This window comes from Periplaneta americana, chromosome 11, assembly GCF_040183065.1.
Source record: "Periplaneta americana isolate PAMFEO1 chromosome 11, P.americana_PAMFEO1_priV1, whole genome shotgun sequence".
NCBI lineage: Eukaryota > Metazoa > Arthropoda > Insecta > Blattodea > Blattidae > Periplaneta > Periplaneta americana.
This window is the reverse complement of record NC_091127.1, coordinates 67,869,640-67,887,887: the sequence shown is the minus strand read 5'-3', so window position 1 is coordinate 67,887,887 and position 18,248 is coordinate 67,869,640.

The window sequence follows — 18,248 nt, the reverse complement described above, 5'->3', positions numbered from 1 at the left end:
ACCACTGAATTAGACATTTGGTTGAGAATTTTTGTGGACGTCACTGTCTGACCATTTTACCAACTCCAAATCTTTTCTATTCGAAACTGTTTGCTACTCGACATCCTTGCTTCGATTCTATACCTCTAATTGAGTAATGTGTTTGAACGATCGCTACGATGAAATGGATTGAAGAGCTAAAAGGCTGTTGCAATCGTGATGACATGTAAGCTATAGACAAGCTATGTGCCATTTACCGCATAGAATACTACAAAGAAAAGTCAGCTGTAGTTACATGCAACATAGTGACAGGGAAGCTTAAAGTTCAATGCAAACCGCGCGTGCCTGCAATTTTATTATTATGCAGCCAATACCGCCCACTTACACTCATTGAACGATTGGTACCGTCGATATTGGCTTTCCGATTCTACACAGCTCGGTGCTTTCAATTGCTAATGACTGATTTGAATGCAACTGTTTGCATATGCATCCATGGACCTATCAAAGGACTTCTTTGTTAAGAACAAATGTCCACAAGTGGACGGTTAAATGAAACAAATTAAATGAAAAGATATTCAAATTAAAAATTAATATCAAGGTCCCATTTAACAAATTCAAAGAGGTAAAGTTTTTTTATCAAAGAGTATGATACCTCTGAAATTGTCGAAGAATTATTGCAATTAATATGTATATACTTATTTACATATAATAGAACAGAGTTTAATTGATAAGGAATAGGGTTTAATATGACTGCAATACTTTTCAATTGACAGAATCATAAGGAAAAAAATTAGTGAAATGCATCCAGTGTAAACTAAAGCACATAACATTTTTATGACAAGGGGATATATATTTTCACATTTAAAATTAAAACTTCACGGAATTTACGAAAGCTTAAACATTTTCAATTAGGTACATTTTCTCTATAAGTAACTAACGTGTAGGCTACTTATACCCCTTTGCTTCTGACATCCTCAATTGTTGTTTTGTTTCGGTTTATTTGATGAATTTTATTTTGAAATGTAACAAATCCTATTCAGTCAATTCTTATTGAGTTTCTTTTCGTGAATTTTCTCTTAAAAATATTACTACTTTCTCTACAACCGCGAATTGATTTTATACAATATTATGGGTTCAATAAGATTATTCAACACATTGAGATGTTACAGAACTCTAACGTATTCATTCTGAAATTTTATCCGGAAAATACGAGCGTATTTGTATTTTCTTATATTTTTGTTTGTTTTTTTTTTTTTTACCTGAACAGTCCCTATTCTTTAGTGAATGAATAAGTCTTTTATGTGTATGCAAACCTCCTTAAAATAATTTTGAAAGTATTCAAATCTACCCTTTTTTAATGGTCCTAAGAAAGTTTTCGTGGACCTTAATTAATGGTTGCACTTCGATTATCCCTTTATTGACGTAAAGTAATATGTCGTCGATATGGATGTTATAGTGAAGTAGTCTCTGTTTTTGAAGATTTACTCAAGAGAAGTAAACTAAAACATCTTATTACAGAACTGAAATTGAAGTGTTCTCTTTTATTTCGTGGCGTAAAATTCTCGTGAGTGAGTGAGTGAGTGAGTGAGTGAGTGAGTGAGTGAGTGAGTGAGTGAGTGAGTGAGTGAGTGAGTGAGTGAGTGAGTGAGTGAGTGAGTGAGTGAGTGAGCTTTATATTTTAAACAAGTTATAAAGAGAACATTAAAGAGAAATATAAAAATATTAATATCTTGAGAATCAATAAACTCATGTAGTCTAAATTGGATACAGTATATACTAATACATGTAGTAAAAATTCGATAGCACTACAGGGTTATTTCCGATCTCTTGAAACGAATTTTGAATGACGTCATGTGTGTCAGGAGCCACACGACAGTGAACTATGGTGAGAGGTGACAGAGTGAGTGATTTCATAGTCAGAGTGCACGGTGTCTCACAGCAGCAATGCCCAAGAAAATCGAGCCTTTTTGGGAGGGGTACATTACGATCCTTTTCGATGCCAAGTACAGTTACGTGAAAATCATTCATTCTTCATTCATTCATTCATTCATAGTGTTCTGTCCAAGGGCAGGTCTTTCACTTCAAACCCAGCATTCTCCAGTATTTCCTATTTTCTGTGTCCCTCTTTGTCTCCTCATATGATTCACATTATCTTAATTTCGTCTATCATCTGTTATTTTCTTCCGCCACGAATTCTTCGCCCGTTCCCCATTCCTTCCAGTGCATCTTTCAGTAGGCAGTTTCTTCTCAGCCAGTGACCCAAACAATTCCTTTTCCTCTTCCCCATCAGTTTCAGTATCATTCTTTTTTCATCCACTCTTTCCAACACAATTTCTTTTCTTATTCTGTCTGTCCACTTCACACGTTCCATTCTTCTCCATATTAACATTTCAAATGCGTCTATTCGTTTCTCTTTATTTCGTCGTAATGTCCACGTTTCTGTCCCTTGCAATGCCACACTTCACACAAAGCACTTTACTAGTATCTTCCTCAGTTCTTTCTCCAGAACTCCGCAGATGATGTTCCTAGGAGCCTGCAAAAAACGTGGTTTCGTTATTTCCAAGAAAGGCATCTTCTGTGTACTGGCAAAGTTCGAATGATATTATTTCCATAGGGGAAAAAAGCAAGCAAATCCACCCCTCGTCACAAGCCGCACCACCCCAGAAGTTGATACAAATTAACCCCATCCGAGATTTATCAGTCTTATTAAGTACATAGAAAATGCTTTCCTTGGAAATAACAAACCACTTTTCTTGCAGGCTTCTTTTATTTTCACGTAACTGCACTTGGCATCGGAAACAGTCGTAATGTACCCCTCCCAAAAAGGCTCAATTTTCTTGGGCATTGCTGCTGTGAGACACCGTGCACTCTGACTATGAAATCACTCACTACTGGTCTGTCACCTCTCACCACAGTTCAGTTGTCGTGTGACTCGTGACGCACATGATGTCATTCAGAAATCGTTTCCAGAGATCTGTGTAAGAAATTCAGTCCAATCTATCTCTTAATATGCTTCCAGAGATCGGAAACAACTCTGTGTAAGAAATTCAGTCCAATCTATCTCTTAATATGCTGTTTGCTTCCCCATAAATAGCTACAGTAGTCCCTTTGTTTTAATTATATTTGCAGCCTATATCTTTAACGGAACTAATAATGATTTCAATATCATTTACTCGCATGTTCCAGTGAGGTATACCTATAATTAAATCACGGAAGCACTTTTATTTACTAGAGGCACTGGTAGCTGTGCAGCCAAGAGTTTCTAATAGTCAGCTGAAATAAAGCGTTTGTGGTCCATAAAGCATTAAGCAAGTTTCGTGTTTCTTCGGCAACATTAATTTTTCGAATTGTCACCAAACCAAGTGGAAGAGAGTGGCGAAGGAATGGAGAGGGAGTGAAGAGTAATAACAGTGAAGTAGCGGCAGAGCAATGGGACTTATTGAAAAGAAAGCAGAGGGAAAGGAGCGATTGGAAAAAGTGATCGACTTAGCTTGGTAAAGCAATTAGTTTTTCTAGAAAACGAATACCCTCTAAACTTTCCAACAGCATTGTTTACTGCAGGAAGGGCAATGCAGAAGAACGATGACAATTCCAACATAAATTCGTCGTACTTCCACTTTATACAAATATATCCGACTATTCTGGATCAATTAATATTAGTGCATAAAAACCGAAAATGGAAACAAAATAACATCTACAAACAAATAGATCTCCTTTATTCTCCCGAATCTAAAAACTGAGTTTGAAAAAGGAGATAAATGTCACCTTCGACGTAAATACCCAAGAAGTGAAAGTCATTAGCTGAAAATGTGATATTTTAATAACACTCATATTAAGTTTTAGTGTCTGAAGAAGAGATTTTAATATCTGTAGCTCTAGATGTAGACGGCTAATAATTTAAAATAAGAGTGTCACGAGGTTAACACATACTTTCTAATTACAAGTTGTATCAGTTTTAAAATAAAAAATGAGGTTATTATTTTGCGGATATATTTTACAGTTTCTTTGCTTTAAGGGGACACTCCCCTAAAACTGACAATTATTTTCTTAATCATGTTAACCAAATTTTGAGAGTATGGTTACTATGTAAAAGACTAATAAAATCCTAATTTTTAACTCCCAAATTTTTTTAACTTCTAGTATATTTTTTTTCTATTCTTTTTAGAAATATTTTCAAATGCAACTTTTTAGTATATCTCAACTTTTAAGCTTCTTCTTTTGGTTACATTCACATGACATTTTATGAAATATCTCACATGTTCACTTTGAAATTTAAAAAAATGTTAATTTTCCTATAATTCACAAAAAAATTAATAAAATAAACTAGCAGCATTTCTCATAAAATAAATGCATAGAAACATGCAGCTACATCATAAATATTTGAAGTAAAAACTTCACCCACATTGTTTAATTTTGGTATAAAAAGTTGGTGTTGAATCAACAAATATAAACTAACGGATAAATGGATTTGAAAGTAAAATGAATATTTATTTCAATTAAAATTCTCCTCCGCTACATTGATCTAGTAACTTCAGGGAGCCAACTTTGGAACAAAAAGTTACTAGATCTGTAATCAGAAATTCGTAAAAAAGAATTCTTTGATGAAAAAAATAATTTTGACAGCTTTTTAAATTCCACGCCACTTTACATGCTTACTTAAAAAAATTAAACATAATTTTTAATCAGAATTTAAGTAAAATTAAAAATATTTGTAATCAGAATTTAATTAAATCCATTTGGGGTATGAAAATATACATTCTAAAGAAGAGAAATAGCTAATAAAATGTTTTTGGAAAATTTTCACGATTTTCAGCCTAGGTAACATGATTTCTACCTCTGAGAAACTAATGGCTATTTTTTGTCAATTGTTATATGCAGAAAACGAATATATTGTTTAAATTAGTCTATTAGGTCTCAGTTTTCATTTACATTTGATTCCCGATTATGGTCCAATTAATATTATGTACAGTAAATACTAAGACATAGTTATTATGTTTTATAGAATAAATACTAAAAATTTTATACGCAGTTTAAAACAATTCTTACACTTCATAATGTGTGTAGATCTACTTAGTATGTTCCTTAATCCCTAAAAGTATAGGCTAAATATTGTATGTAATTTGATTATATGTAATTTTCTACTTTATTTTCTATTGCCCTTATATTATATAACTGATCTTAACTGTTTGTAATTTTCTACTATATTTTACGTAATTTCTAAGGTATCTTCTTTTGTGTTGTTTTGTAATCTATCACATAATTTTGTATTTTATGTATATTATTGAAGCCTGGTTGAGTGGAAGATAAGGCCGGCAAACTACTGCTGCTGCTGCTGCTGCTACTGCTACTAAAACTATTGTATCTGTCATGCACAAGGCAGGCAGGAATTCATTACCGGATGTCCCTTGATTGGAATCGGAGGACCAGCCTGAAGAACTGAATTGTTTTGTATTGAAAATAAGTGCTATCTTAAAATATAAATATATTAATAAACATGTTATTATTTCTTTTAAAATTGTTCTGGATGAAAATTCCGTTTGGGGATTTGATTTGATGATGCTGTTGTTCTTTGAGGTAAGATAATATTGTCTTATTGTTAGATGATGCAGTGATTTTATTTCTGTGCTCAAGATGGATAAAAGTAACAGATGTCAGTGCCGTAGTCATCCAGACAATTTTTATTTTGTTTGTGGAAAATTCACACCAAAATTCCAATGGAAAAATTCTACAAAATTAATAAAACAACTCTCTTTTACTACTTCGGTTGGAAATTGGTGATCGAGATATAAATTGTACTCCAAAACATTATAACATTAAACACTGGGGAAACTACTAGACAGGAATTCATTCCTGGTCAATACAACTGAAGCATAACCCACTTCTGAACTCCAGAAATGTTTCCCTGTCTCCTCTACACATAGAATTGGGATTAATGAAATATTTAGTCAAAGGACTGAATAGAGAAGATAATGGTTTGTGTTAACTACAAGACTTATTTCCTAGTTTAACATACGCAAAGTTAAAGGAGATTATTCTCGTTGGCCACAGATAAGGGAATTTTTAAAAGACGAATTTTTTTAAAACAAGTTAACATATGTGAAACTGGCTGCTTGGCGTCTTTTCAAGGCAGTGGTTTCTTGGAAATAGGAAGGATGAACAATATATATGTATGTACAAATGTATGTATGTATGTATGTATGTATGTATGTATGTATGTATGTATTTATTAACATTACAATTGGGTATACATCCGGTGGCAGTGATATATAATATACAATAATACCATTACAATTATACAGTAATTACAGCAATAAAAAATAAAAAATAAACCTAAATTTATTTCTAACTATAAATAAATAGATGCAATAAACCTAGGACTATAAATAAAAACTATTCTATAATAACGTCTACAATAAGCAAAAGTAAACCTAACTTATAAGTACTTCTATTTCACCCAACTATTACCAATTTAAGTAGTTACATATCACCTTAATTAATTACAAATCAACTTAATTAATTACATATCACCTCAATTTATTTACATTTTAACTAAATTGCATATCATCTTAATTAATTACATATCAACTTAATTAATTACATGACACAACTTAGATAACTACACTGCACCTACAATTACATTTTTAGTCTAATCTTTTCAACCTTTCCTTAAATGTATTGATTTTGAGAGGACCACCCTGAAAGAATGCCTCATGTAAGCTGTTCCAGTCTACTATTGTGCTGTTAGCAAAGGAAAATTTTGCCACGTCCTTTCTTTGTTTTCTACATTTAAACTTCCTAATATGATCAGCCCTGCCTAAGTATGATGGTTTTGCTAACCTAGCATTGATGTCGGTCCATGCTTTGTGTCCCATTTGTGCCTTAAACAGTGCGGTGAGTCTGGTTTTTCGTCGCCTTGATTTGAGAGATTCCCACCCTGTCTTTTATTGTCTCTTCACCATGTCCTTTTCCCATTTTGACATATTTTTCTGCCTTGCGTTGGACAATCTTTGTGGATACAATACTATTGAATACAATGTTATAAAGAAATTGGCTGTAGGATGTCACAGAAAGTGCACTTAGACTTCTTTCCTGAAAATATGGTATTCTATGTACGTGTATCAGATGTTAACACAGAAACTCCATAAAAAATACAGACAGGCCTACGTGTTTCCTACACTTATATGTCAGTGCTTTCCCTCGATTGACCAGCACATAGATGCTCAGCTATGTTGTACGAAACTTCTCCTTGCCTCTCAACAAAGAAGAACGCAGAAGTCTGGATTCTTTGTGAGAGAGATTCAGGTTTGTAATCAGTTCCGATGACTTCAGCGGTTCAAACGTAATGTACATTGCAGAACTGTATACTGCAGTAAGGAAGGTCTCTTAGAATTTTTGGCCTGCTAACATAACAAGGTGGAAAAACGCTTTGATAATTTATGAGTAGAGATAAAGACAAGACGAAATAAAACTCCCCGGTGTGCATTAATTAGCTCTCCTTTCAAGGAATCCTGGAGCTCGACGATTTTTGGCATAAAGGACCTCCACTTCCAAATACACATGCGCATACAACGTTCTCAAAAATATTATAATATGATTGCAAAGTTAATTGTTATTGTGGAATGACTAGTTAAGTCTATTTGGGTAGAAGTGATTATTATAGTATGTCTTTCTTTCTCTTCGTCCATAATTTCTAACTGGTGCAGTAATTAATCCACAGTTATTTAAGGTTTAAAGGCCTAATATTGTCAGTTCCAAATACAAGTTCTCCGAAGCAAAAAAATGTAATCACTTACCGCAAGAAGTCTAACGACAAACATGTATTATGAAAGGAAGGTGTTGCTGGTTGATTTATTGAATCTAGGAAACACAATATTAATGCTTAGTAGAGATGAAGAAAACTAACTGCCGCTCTCGCTCTCTGTGTTCGTTGCATTTGTCTTTCGAGACTCGACTCGTCATTCTCGTGCGCTTCGAGTCTCGCTCATAGCATTTGGTCGGCGTGGAAAGATTTCGTAACTTTGAAAAACTTAGATCATTCAAATAAATAACATTATAAATGTTTAAATGAGACAAAAAGACAAAACAGAACAGTATCTTAGTTATCAAAATGTGCTGGTTCTATTATATTATATTACCTATGGTTATACAGTATAAATAGAAAAAAAAATTTGCATTTCTAAGAAACATAAAACATAACATTAATATCTTTTTACTTGAGATTGCACACTTGATCTTAAACATTAAAAAAAATTCCTTGATTTTTGATAAGGGCCTAGTAATTAAATAAAGACTGGGGAAAGCATTATTATACACTAAAAGGTAGAGATGATGTTTCAAATAGGTTACTTGATTGTTTATACATATACAACATTTGCCAAAGTAGATAAAAGTTCAGTTAGGTATAAACAACTGTGGCATTTCAAGGCTGCTTGACTTCGGTACTCATCAATATCGAGTCTCGGAACACTCACAACCAGTCTTTACGTCAAGGATGCGACGTAATACAACATTGTCGTGCGGGTTTTCGGCTTTGCGGGCGCTGTTAATCTCGCTTTCTCGATCGTTGTTCATTTCTAATGCTTAGGCTTACTATAACACCCTGACAAAATTTATTGAGATGGGCAATAGAAGCCAAAGGCTCTGTCTGTTAATTCCTGGTGTTGTCCTCTTTTAAGATCATTAACGCGCTGACATCACACAACTCATCCATCTTCTGCTTCCAAGTTGCAAAGACTTGTTTGACCAACTGGTACAGTTCAGATCTGGTTTCGAGCGATTATTTTCTCCTTTTATACCTCCACAGGCACTACTCGAACGACCAACAAGCAAACGTTCTGATGGGGGCAAAAAAAAAAGTTATTTGTTTTTTCTTCCACCATGTTAATGTCAAAAGAAGGGCTTATACAAATTTTAGGCCACGCGACTGCAATTATGAGGGTCATAAAAAAATAAATTCGCCAGGGGCCGTTAACGAAAAAAAACACAATTTCATTGGACAAATTTATTGAAAAAGACACAGCAATTTTTTAGTTATTTTTCAATACATTTTCCACCGGAATTGAGACATTTCTCACATCATAGGATCGACAGAGAGAGGTGCAGACGCAGTAAAAGGCTGGTTCCGATCTGAGGCGGCTGACTTCTACGACACAAAAATTGATCCCTGGTATGACAAATTCTCAATTCCAGTGGGGATTATGTTAACAAATAGCGTAACAATTGCTGTATTTGTTTCAATAAATATTTCCAGCAATTGTGTTTTTTTTATAAACGGCCCCAGGAAAAATCACTTTCTGGACGGCCTCGTAATTGCGGTCGAATGGCCAAAATTTGTATAAGCACTTCTTTTGACATTATTAATATGGTGAAAAAATTAACTTTTTTATCTGCCCCCATCAGAACGTTTGCTGTTAAGATAGCGGAGCTTAGCGAACTACGAGGTGAAGATTTTGTTATAATTACACTGGACTAGAGCAAAAATCGTCAGAAATAAAAATAGGTGGACTTTAGTAAAATCGACATGCTGATTTAAAATAATATGTAATTAGTTTTCTTATATGAGATATAATTTTGGAGACGACTCATATTTTATATATACTTTTCAGGAAAAAAAAATATTAAAAATCAGGGTATAATGGCTTTTATTTTTCAAAAATTCTCATAATAATTGTCTACAGTGCCTAAGCACTTTTCTGGTGATTGCTATTGACTCCTCCCCCAAATTGTCTGCGGTAGATCGCTAAAGTTTGTTACAGTTGATGGTCCAATGGTACAGTATTTTGCAATGACGTTAACGGCCTGTTCAAGCAGCTGAAACAGGACCATTCTGTCATTGACTGGAGACTTTTCATTGATTCCATAGCGCGAAGTTTGAGAACAGTTCTGCTGCATAATGGGAATACAATTATTTCCTTCATCCCTCTATCAGTCTATCTGAAACAGGTTTTATTTAAGTAGGCTATCGTAAGTCTACGACACGTTACGCACAGCTTTATTCTCCAAAGAAATCATGTCAAGTATTTTATCGCCTTTCCCAGGGTGTGAATCCGAAAACTTAGAAAACATTGCCTACTATAGTAACCATTAAATCGCAGAGGAGAAATAGGAGAAAGGAGAGATGAACACACAGACATACAGATAGAAACACAGTATACTTCAAATAACTTTTCTTTATGAGAGATGTTGAAATGTAGGCCTATTTAAATCTAAAATTATACATTGTACTGCGAGAAATGTATTATTTAACTTAATGTCAAGGTGCTGGATGACATATCTCGTAGAGAGCGCTGGACTTGCACAAAAACACAACCCTCCCGTCATCTCTCTTCTTACGACGCGTTCTGGTTTAATAGCCATCCCACGTTTCACTCTCTCTTGTCGTTTTTGGTGTAATATACCAACAGAGCAAGAAATTTCTATAACGGGCACTTTGTTAAGCTATGAACCCAAAATATAGGCATTAAAATAAAAGGATACAAGACACTACAACTTTATGTAAGTCCAGTAAGTTTATTAGACACATAAACACGAATTCACCCATTTTATTGCCTCTATTCTGAAATTCATCTCCTTTTACAGTCGCACACTATGTTCAAGGGTATAGAATATTGTTCGGGACATATAAATTTTAAGGTCAACGAAGAGCACGAGCTATAATAATGGCTTTCATGAACAAATTCTCCATCCACTGTGAGATTACGCGCCTTTGTAGGTCATTTGTTTTCATTATCAACTCGCGTCATCTTTCCAATTGAATTGACCACATCAACTTGCTATAATAGAAATTCTGCTATCTAAAATCACGAAGAGTAATTCTGTATTTTTAGGTACAATTAACAACGGAGTTCTATCTCCGTCGGGAAAATAATTATGAAACGTCGTTTGTCAAAAGAAGCAGAATTATGCGATTTTTACTTTCTCACTATATGTAGAATGAAAGGAAGGTACTGTAAAGTGAAAAACATACATTTTGAGATTGCCATGGCAAAATATATAAAAAGTAGCCTCAGAATATCATCTGTTTGCAACGATTTAACCTAAACTGCTTGAGTATTGTTAATATACTTACTTACTGGCATTTAAGGAACCCGGAGGTTCATTGCCGCCCTCACATAAACCCTCCACTGGTCCCTATCCTGAGCAAGATTAATCCAGTCTCTATCATCATAACTCACCTCTCTCAAACCCATTTCAATATTGTCCTCCTATCTACGTCTCGGCCTCCCTAAAGGTCTTTTTCCCTCCGGTCTCCCAACTAACACTCTATATGCATTTCTGGATTCGCCCATACGTGCTACATGCCCTGCCCATCTCAAACGTCTGGATTTAATGTTCCTTATTATGTCAGGTGAAGAATACAATGCATGCAGTTCTTCGTTGTGTAACTTTCTCCATTTTCCTGTAAATTCATTATTCTTAGCCCCAAATATTTTCCTAAGCACCTTATTCTCCAACATCCTTAATCTCTGTTCCTCTCTCACAGTGAGAGTACAAGTTTCACAACCATAAAAACAACCAGTAATATAACTGTTTTATAAATTCTAACTTTCAAATTTTTTGACAGGCGACTAAATGACAAAAGCTTCTCAATCGAACAATAACAGGCATTTTCCATATTGATTCTGTGTTTAATTTCGTCCCGAGTGTCATTTATATTTGTTACTGTTGCTCCAAGTTATTTGAATTTTTCCACCTCTTCGAAGGATAAATCTCCAATTTTTATATTTCCATTTCGTACGATATTCTAGTCACGAGACATAATAATATACTTTGTCTTTTCGGATTTACTTCCAAACCTATTTCTTTACTTGGTTCAAGTAAAATTCCCGTATTTTCCCCAATCGTTTGTGGATTTTCTCCTAACATATTCACGTCATCCGCATAGACAAGCAGCTGATGTAACCCGTTCAATTCCAAACCCTCTCTGTTATCCTGGACTTCCCTAATGGCATATTCTTGATTGTTAATATACTACATTAAAAATATAAAAATCAATTTATCCGGGACTGATACATAGGAAATACAATCAAATTAATAAAAAAATGAATGAGACTTTACTTAAACTCACCAGCACATAGACTGGCGATTTACTGCAAATCGAAGTAAATGATACGCTGTTTGAGTCTTCGTGACATATAGATTAAATCTACGAATGAAATTATACAGATTGTTTTGGGACAGAAATGATCTTTCCACTTAAATTAATCACTATCCTGAAAATGTTTTGCAGTCTTGGATTCTAATTTTCGACTAAGCATTCACTTCCCTCCATCACCTTCTAGATAGAAGATCAAGATAGACGACCATCCGACGTGTAGGTCAGGCTAGCCACTTTGCACCTGCCGTCGTGGGCTGTACAGGGACATCATTTTAGTTTTACTTCAATTTTTATTGTACCTAAGTTCTTCAATGTACTTCACTCCCATCCCTTCTACTAGTGAACTTCCACCCAAGGCCGCATATGCAAAGTCGTCTTACGGTCACAGTATACAGTACTGAGCATAGTATGTTCCAGAAAAATGGTCATATTTTCCAGTGAATGAAGTGCATTCATTATTGAATCATATTTTTCGCGCAGGTACAGTATCCGTTTGGTTACGTCGCTTTCCTGTTTCCAACACCCGTTTCTACTGGTCCCTCTGCAAAAACTAGTGACTGGACTGTCTTAGCTCTTTCCTGAAAACATTTGCTGCCAGGAATTGGACATCTACGTAATATTATACAACTGCTTAAAATAATTTAAATAAAAGGGCCTCGTCAAGTGACTGCCACGTGATTTCTCCCCTTTCTACGATCCTGCGACATAACTACTTGGACGGACAGTAGACAGCAATCTGAGTAAATTTATCTGTACTATTCGGGCAGAAGTGAAGTGATTACAATACGTAAGTAAGGCACTCTGTTATAGAGTAGGTACAGAATTACTATTTCAAGAGGCACAGGATTATGCCCCCCATGTCGACTGAAGCTTTGCATTATTTCTTTTGAGCTTACTGTAGAACAGTTTTGTTTGTTAAACTTCCAACAACAATAGAAGAATTAAAGAATTACATTCCAGAAACAATACATTCAATTTCAGAAAATGTGATTAAAACGTTAAGAACTGAAGCCCGTATAGAAATGAACGGCCATCATTTTCAACAATTTGTTTAGATATCCAGATTTTGATTATTTTTCCATTTAAATACAATGCCTATATTGTGTGCTAATATGCTGTAGACAATATATTATTATACATTGAATAATGAATACGTCCGCCTGGATAGTTCAGTGAGTGAGTAAAAACACTTATTGTTAATACGGTACTGTATTTTGAGTAAATAAAAACCTAACGAAAATTATCAAACTGAAAATCGTAATATTTCCTAATTTACGTAAATGGATGCACTACTTTTCTTCCCTCCTATACCTAGTAAAGTGATTTGTTTGTATTTTACACTAGTATCATCAAACTCCGGTCGTGGAAGGGGTTAACATAGTGTTTTCGGTTCTCAACCGTTAATCCAAAGGTATAGCCAGGTTAATATTAGAAATGTTAGTCAAAATAAAATGATGACCCGGTACTATCAATGAGTGACAGTAAAGGAAAAATTATAAAATAGTGAGAAGAAAGAGCTTATAATTTTTGGCAATTGAAGCGTTGGGCCGAATAACGGTCTATGTTACAATTTTTCAAAATCGAATTTTTAATGGAATAATGCTCTGTATAGTCTTACACAGCTGTCACAAAAATTGTATCTCAATATCTGTACCAGAGACGCTTCTACAAGAGTTACAACTATAAACTTCTCGGTTGGCATAACGGTCCATGTCACTAGTCACTTCTAGCGTATCCAGTTGTTTACATCGTAACGGAAGTTATTGCACGGGAGTTTGTTCTCTTTACGAGTACTGAATAGTGGAACTCTATATATCAGGTTTCGGTTGATCTATTACGTAAAATGGACGAGTGCAAGACAGTGAAGATTTTTACTGTAGATATTGACCGGTTAAATAAATCTAAAAAAAGGATCTAAGTCAATGGTACCTGGATTTACTTCTTGTAGAAGCTTGTCATTCAGAATTATCACAGTTCATTTTTCATTGTCTCAATAAACGTACCTAATTTGATTGTTGTCTGTTGCAGGAAGCCATGGTTTCTCTGTGCTTACAATAAAGAGATAGCTTTTAGAGTTTCCATGGAAACTACGATGCAATGTACTAATGAAGATCATGATAGCTAATTCATATCTTTATTCTGTGTTGTGACAAGGAAATAAATGCAGTCATTTTATTGAGGAAGATCTCAGGATGAAGATGAAAGGCCCTTCTACACGTTCTTCAGTTGAATTCACCCTACAACCCATCACTAAGGACGAATGACGGAAGTATGACAGCAGCAAATAAGGTTTGATAGATAATAGCATATTACTTTTAGGTATTCAAGAGCAAAGTTAGATTATTTTCTAATTCCAATATGAATTATGATTGGACTTAAAGACAGAGGGTATATACAATGAAAATATAATTGAATTGATATACCGTCAATTTGGGACAACATTAGCCCACTTTTACCGTGCAGTGCAGTTTAAGTGATGTATTTTTTATGAAGTTAATTTCAAATTGTTCTCATTTTCATAGTTGGGGTTCCTAAAATGTCAAACAGTATTACATTGCAAAGACAGATATATTACTGGATTTTAAATGTTGTTATTGTTTTCTTTTTAATATCTGAGCTAATGTTACTCTGAAATGGGGCACCTTTAACCCAGTCAACATATACCATAATAATTAAGATTTTAACACGTCTTGGGTCAAAGTGTGTCCATTTTGCGTACCTGCATGACACGGAAATACTAAATAAAATACAATATTATTATAATAATCTAGTTTCTTATTTATGTAATGAATAAATAAATAATTACATTACAGCAATTGAGAACAAATTATAAAAAAGGGATTTATATGTTATCTAGCTGGCATAGGCCTACCCATTTAAGAACTAAACAGATTACTGTAACAATCGAGGGACAAAAAACAAACTCCTCGTTCCAATTATTTTTGGTGGCTCAATTATTCGTTTTAAATCACCTCATCGTAAACCTTTTGTTACTATCTTGGTATGTAATCCTTGATAAGTACCTTCTCATACAATATCGGGTCGTGCTCCAATTCATGTTAATAAGATTACAATATTTGTTATTAATCAGAATATAATCTGATTAATGGGATAAAATTGTAAATTAAAATGTCCTTTTAGTTTTTTCGTCTTCGTCATGCAATCCACAGTCACACCAGATTCTTCATTTGGCGGGAGTTTTATCACACGTCCAGGAAACAATTCCATCTCATATTGTACGATGACAAAATCCCTTTCTTGCAGTATCTCTTTTAGACTGAGAGAAATGCTGATTTCTTACATCAGTCGCTGTCGATTCCTCTGAACTGATGTCAAGTTGAAAATCTGTAATGTTGTCAACATGTATACTGATCTTTGTCATGTTCAGCAAATGTGCAACAATTAATTTTTCTTCTTCCAGGGTGAATACTGTTGGACGTCCAGAACTATTCTGATGTTTGGATTTCAATTTTAGCTCAATCGTGTTTCTGGGAATTTTGTAATATTGCGAAGGCACTCTGTGTTCTTAGTCCTGTCTTGATGTCTTGTAGGCATTGTTCAAGATCTTCCTTTGTGTAATTTGCATATGTGCGGGTCTCTTTTGCTTTAATATGTGTTGTTGGGATTCTTCTTACATGACAAGTCGCATAAAAGAATGAAATAAACAGTAAATTAATTTGCATATTAATATTGTAACTACTATAAACACGTTAAAATTGATGACATACACATTAGCCTAGGAATAAAGCAAAATAGTTGTGTGGAAATGGAATTGTAATTTGGCGCCACGTGCCCTCCTTCCCTTAACTTTTTGAACAGTCGTGGAAAAATAATATGAGCCGGATGTCTCCTACGTGGGTACTTCACCCGATACAATCTGTGAGCTTGTCTACTTTTCCCATTGGCTCATCAGTATTCGAAAATCAGGTCCGCTCATTCCGCTCTCGTGTACTCCTTCATTTCACTAGGACTGATCGACTGGACACTGCAACTTGCACAAATACACTGCTGTCTACAGATGTGCATATCAGGATCTACTATGTCTGTTACACATTACACTACCTGCATTGCTTTATTGTAGTTTCCTGTCCCCATTCCTCAGAAAGCGCACTGAATGAAATGCTATAAGTAGACAACGTAAACAACGTCAGATGAATACAGTATGTGTAAGATGTACAGATAAATACATATAAATAAAGTGTACCCAGGAATAAAATTATTTCATTTCCACAGAACTATTTTTGCTTGTAACTTTCGACTCGGTCATTTCCGGACCAGGGTTCCTTATCTCAAATTGATACATGTGCCCTTCGCCATCACCCCTGAAAGTTTGTAACACCACCTTGGAAACACCCTGTATATAAGATAATTAACTGATTTAATTTGTGGTCTGGACACAAAAAAAGGTTTCCAGAGAGTAAATTGATGTGATCTAATAGCTGATGTACTAATGAGTGTGCTGCGGTCTTGAGGTAAATCTGATAAACTTAAAATGCACTGAATATGTGCATAATATTATCATCTATAGGCCAATTAGAGAAATATTTTAGTATCTGAAGTCGAATGGCAGATATAAAAATTCAAAACACACCTTTTGTTTGGGCCAAAGTTATACCGAAAGGACTAAAGTTGCCCCATGTGACGGTAAATCAGAACATTATTTCGTTCAGGTTTCTCTCTTTATGAAACGTCTGTTTCAAACAAGAACTTTGTTGTGAAGATAGACAAGCTACAAGTTATACAAAAAACGAATATATATATATATATATATATATATATATATATATATGCTATTTACCAAACTAAATAAGAAACTGCGAATAAACTTAGGTACAAAAATCAATTCCCTCGAAGATACAATTTTTTTTCCAATTGACGTGATAATAGAGAAATGCTACAAAATTCATATACAATGCGAAGGACAAAACCTTTCACTTCCATGTGTCCACATCTTGCTTTAAGGGAAACAGTGCCATTTGAAGAGCTGCATTTTCCATATTTAAAAAGATATGTTTTAGATTCATATACAGTACTAAATGTTTTTGGCATCATGTCAATTTGCTTATAAGATCACTTAATCTTAATTCCTTACATTTTTGCCTGTGGGATAAAGGCTTTTATAAGTTATATTCAAAGCCTACAAATTACAAGGTTCCATTATATCAATAGATTGTGAATGCCTGTTAGCAGACGCATGAGCAACCAGGTAACCTGAAAAAAATTGCGTTCTTTGCCACGAATGTCTGAATATTATATATAAATTACTGAACACTACAGAGGATTACAGGTAAATGAAAATGTAATGGGCTTTGGGGGTTGTTCCATCAAGTGACCGGTCTTCTATTATAAGGCTTTTCTTGAGTGTTGAAATTTAAATTTTCCCCTTTAGTCCATTAAACGCAATTTCATTGAGAATTAGTGAAATTCCATGTGATAAAATATTGTTACGCCTCTAATATTACCAAGTATTTAATTTGAGAATAACGGAATGACAGCTAAATTTTTGGAATGGCCTTCCACTTTCTTGCTCATGAATTTAAAAGACAGGTAGGACTGGTATAGTTGAGGCCAAGATTTCACACTTAAACGCTTACTATATGCTCCGTTTATATAAAAAAAACTACAGAAATATGTGTATAATGTATATAACAAAGTAATAATGTGTATAATATAATGTTCTTTTTTGCAGAAATTATTATGACTTTTTATTTCAGCAAATTCGGTGTACTTATCTTCTGCGATAAACTTACCAGAAAACTGTACTTGATAGAAAGAGAGAGGCGTCTGAAGTACTATACCTCTCCCTGTCTCTCTCTTTTAACCCCGCATCTTGTGGCAACAGTGTACTAGACAGAGCCCCCCCCCAAAACAATGCTTTTTTTCTTAACCTTGAATCCTCTATACATGAAGCAGTTGCTATAACAATAAAATTGAAGGCCTTGTGTTTTTATATTTGTTTATTAAAGGATTTTTACTTTTATTATGAATACTCTTTGCTGTCGAGTTTAGGAAAACTGTTTTCGATCATCGGAACAGATGCATTATAGGGGCCACCCATCACACATTATACGCAAAAAAAAAAAAATCAGTGGAAGTAATGGTTCGATTGACGTTTTTAGTATTCGATATTTGATAGGCATTATATGCTATCAAATTAGAAAAAATAATGTAA